Raw genomic sequence first — 4436 nt, 5'->3', positions numbered from 1 at the left:
TCCCCCAGAGACCAGGGTCCCCATGGAGGACTTTCAGCCCCATCAATGCTGGCTGCACGTACCATTCCAGGCATCGCAGGATCCCTACCTTCTGTGCGAAGGAGCCTTTTTGGCTCATCTTGTCCTTTTTGGCTCTCGAAGTGCCTCTGAGAGTGAAGGCTGGAGGGTGTGACTGGCTCCAGAACTCAGGAACAAGGTGGATGAAGCTTCCGCATAGTTCACGGGTGCCCTTGCTTGCCGGAAAAACTCTGACCTAGCAAGCAGCGCCTCTGTCCTCTAAACAAGAGCCCTTGAAGAATGGCGGATACTATTTGAGCAATTACTTTTGTTTTTAACTTTTTCCTTACAAATTGAGATACATCAGGATATATTGAAGAGGCAGACTATGTCTTGCTGCCCAGCCTTAGTTAATTCTCTATCCAAATGTCATAATTCAACAAATATTTACTGAGCAGATCCCATTGCTCACAGTTTTTGGGGAGAATTGAGGTGGGGAGGAGATAGACACTAAACCAGTATGTGATGTGATGTGTGTGCGTGTGTGTGTGTGTGTGTGTGTGCGTGTGTGTGTGGTATTTGGATAAAGTGGCTGGCAGGGAATAGTCGCCCATTAAATGGGAAATGAATGAATGAAGGAAGGAACAAACGAATGGATTGAATAATTTATACTTTACTTCTATTTATTTATCTTTTTATGGAACGCTTTACGAATTTGCGTGTCATCCTTGCACAGAGGCCATGCTAATTTCTGTATCGTTCCAATTTTAGTATATGTGCCACCGAAGCGAGCACGAATAATTCATGCTTTAGGATCCATTTCTGTCTCTGTCTCTGTGTTTCCAGTGTAAACCCTGCTAGAATGTAACTTCCTCAGTCCCCTAGAACGTGAGCTTTGTCACAGTGGGGGGTTTTATAGCAGTGTGCAATCCTGCATCCCCAACACCCAGAACAGTACCTAGCACATAGTAGATACCCAACTAAAATTTTTTGAATGAACAAATGAATGACTTTAGGGAATAAACGAATCTCTCTGGGCCTCATTCATTTATTCAGCACATGTGTGTGTATTATTAGGTCTATGTTAGGTTCTGAGGATGCAAAGATGACCAAGATGAAGTCCCTGCCTTCTTGGGGTGGTTTACAAGGGAAACAGGTGAGCACACAGGTCAGTATATCTTGATGATTCCTATCATGGAGGAAAGCAAAGGACCACTGGGAGCACAGAGGAGCCAGAACCGCAGCTTAGAAGGAAGTGAGCTGTGTAAGAAGCGGGTGAGGAAATCATACCAGGGAAGGCACAGTGCCTGGAGGTGCGAGAAGTCTGGGCTGCAGTGTGTTCATATGGCTGGACCGTGGGCACTTTTATGGGGAGAGTGACAGGAGATGGGGTTAAAGAGGTAAGCAGGGCAAAATCACAGAGGGTGTTCGTGCAGAGGTGTAGACTGTAACTTGGACATAGCGAGGAGTCATTTATGTGGGGAAATGTCAAAATGAGATCTATTTTAGAAAGATCCCTTTGATGGCAGAGTGGAGAATGACTTGTCCTTGGAATAAGAAGCAAGGAGCCCCCTGAGGATGTTACTGTAGTAATCCAGGTAAGAGGCAATCATCCTGGGCAAGCAGAAGACACAGAGAGGTGTTTAAAGGGCAGAAAAGACTAATCGATTAGGAAACTAATCAATTGTGGAGGCTAAGAGAAGATGGTCTGGGGCCTCTCTAAGGATTCTGCATCCGGGTGAGTAGGGTGCCAGTAACGAAGAGAGGGAGGAGGTGGGTTAGACCACCACTCTGTTGCAAATAGCCACCTGGAGCTTACGAGGGAAATCAGTGTCGCTAATGCTGACTTGGACTTGTTAGTAAAATGAACTGGTCAGAGCTTAAGAAAGATGAGTAGAGGCCTGAAGATAGAACCTTGGGGAAAAGAGCAACATCTAAATGAGGGGAACACTGGACATTGAGAAGGGGTCAAAGAGCGGGAGGGAAGAGAGAAAGCGATACCTCCCGACATCAGATCGTGTCACCTCACTACTCTGTAGGCTCCTTGTGTGTTACAGAGAAACTCTCGTCATTAACACGCATATCTGGGATGCACTGGAAGCTGTCAGCCTACAATGCATCCCTTCCTGCTTCTTCCTTCCTAGCCAAACATTGATTTGCTTAACTATTTGTCCCCTTCTCAGGGACTCAGGATGGCTGGCCTCATCTTTAGCTCTAGGGATAGATCCTAATTGGTTTGGCCCAACCTGCATATGACAGTCCCTGGTGAATGTCACTGACCCATGGGCCTAACATAATTTTAAATGGACCAATTGGGCCCCAAACAAGAACTTTCATTCCATGCTGAGAGGAACAAGGAAGACAATAGCCCCAGTTCCACCGGCAGCCTCAGGATAGAGCCAATGCTGCGGATGGCGAAGCAGAGAGGCAGAGGGAATTGAGGATCCTGCTGATGGTGATCGTTTGAATTGCTATGGTTATTACTATCTAACAGTTCTTTATTGCCACCCCACCCTGGCCATACTGACTTTGGCATCGACCTAGTGACATGATTTCACTCATGGCTGTGACTGGATATGCCATTTGCCTTTCTGAGCAGAAGCTCTAAGTGTGATTGTGTGGTGGCTGGAACTCTCTGGCTTCTGCTCTCCACCTTGGGGACAGCATGGCCCACATGGCTACTCCTGCAGCCTGAGCTTCAGAATCAGACATGAGTGCTAGGTAGAGCTGAGAATTGCTGAGCTGGATCAAGCCCAGCTGAGTCTAGCGGAGACCAGTAGAGCCCAATTGACAATATTGTGAGCAAGAAATACATATGTGCTAGTTATCGTAAGCCACTGAAAATTTAAAGTTGTTTTATCATGCAGCATAACTTAATGAGAGCTGATGAGAATAAGAGACTGGATGAACAGCTGAATCCATCGACTTGGGGTGTGTGTACCGCCAGATAAGCAAGTAAAATTTCCTTATCACTTAAACCATAGTGAGTTAGAATTTTCTGTTACTTGCAGCCAAAATCGTCTGTTCCACATATCAAGCTCTTCATGACTAACTTTTCCCAGTCTTATCTCCCTCTGCATTTCGTACTTTGTTGGCATGGTTCTTTTTCTCTGGCGACCGTCTGCTTCACCTGACCAACTTCTACTCAGCCTTTACAATCCAGATCGATGCTCTCTTCTACGTGAAATCTTTGGCTCTTTGGGAAAAGTTAGTTATTCCCATAGCACTTCAATATTTCTCTTACTGTGACCTTTACCATATTGCACTATACCTGTGAACAAATCTGTCTAGCTCACTAGACCACCATCACGGTCTGTGTCTTATGCATTTTTATACTCTTGTGTCAGTACATACCTGGTATGGAGTAGGTTCGCGGGAAAATTTTGCTAAATAGATGAGTAATACCTTAAATGTACTCCTGTGAGATATTACTGGGAGAAGATCAGGTATTTGTTTTAAGTAATGTGACCTGACTTGTTTTATGTATAGTGATCTGAGTTGCAGGTCACTGATGGAGTTAGACTACACTGGATATACAGAAGCACCAGTCTTCCAGATTTGAATGGAAAAAGGGGAGAATACTGAGAATCCCAGACTATCTAATTATCCGACCAAAGCATTCCAGTGGGTCAGCAGGCTCTGGGATTTGGCAGCAATTGTGTGCATTTGGAGCCTCAGAGAATTTACTAACCCCCTGAGAACCAACCATTTTTGCAAAGACTATGAGACTTTGAGGTCATCTTGTCTGATTCATTTGACCACAAATGGCCTGAAGAAGCTTACGTCATTGCACACCGTTTAAGTCTGATTCTTGTCATCTCGCCGTGTAGTTTAAACTAATATTTATCACCCCCTACCATGTTGTAGATGCTGTGCCAGGCATTTCAAATAAAAATCTCTCATCTTACCAGGTATCCATTTTAAAAATAAGGAAACTGAGGCTAAAAGAGGTCAAATAAACTCAAGGTCACATGACTCACAGAGCACATCTGGGATGTGGCCTCAGATTTTCTGACTCCAAGTCCAATTTTTGTTTGTTTTCTGGCCTACAAAATAGAGATAACATCTGCCTCAATCGCCAACCAGGGTTGCAGTATGGATTATATGAGATTGTTTAAATAAAAGTTTTTTTTTTTTTTTTTTTTTAAATTTAGATACCATTAAAATCAGTGATGCTTAGCTGTAGCTTGTTTGTTAATGCCTTTATCTGAAGTACTGAGAAACGTGGAGCTTTCTGGCATACCAGGACTCTGGTGGGGAGGATGGAGCTGCCCAACCCCCTCTCGCATTCCATTGTGGAGGTAGGTGTCTAACCCGCCACCTTACAGGCCAAGTGCTACCCAGTGTCCTCATTGCTAAAAACCTAATAGAAATAATGGCTAACACTTGGAGAATGTCTATGAATCTGCTGCTTGGCCCATATTATTTTTAATTCTGCA

General features: G+C 44.4%; 1 non-coding gene across 1 annotated transcript; it reads right to left on the bottom strand.

Moving 5' to 3' along the window:
• Positions 1-688: 688 nt before the first annotated feature.
• On the bottom strand, positions 689-792 carry LOC111740201. The gene has a single exon (XR_002780541.1). It is a non-coding gene; the product is annotated as a U6 spliceosomal RNA (small nuclear RNA).
• Between the last annotated feature and the right edge of the window lie 3644 nt (positions 793-4436).

This window comes from Pteropus vampyrus, unplaced genomic scaffold, assembly GCF_000151845.1.
Source record: "Pteropus vampyrus isolate Shadow unplaced genomic scaffold, Pvam_2.0 Scaffold59, whole genome shotgun sequence".
In the NCBI taxonomy this organism is placed as follows: Eukaryota; Metazoa; Chordata; class Mammalia; order Chiroptera; family Pteropodidae; genus Pteropus; species Pteropus vampyrus.
The sequence above is the reverse complement of the archived record's forward strand: the minus strand, read 5'-3'. Positions and strand labels throughout refer to the sequence as shown.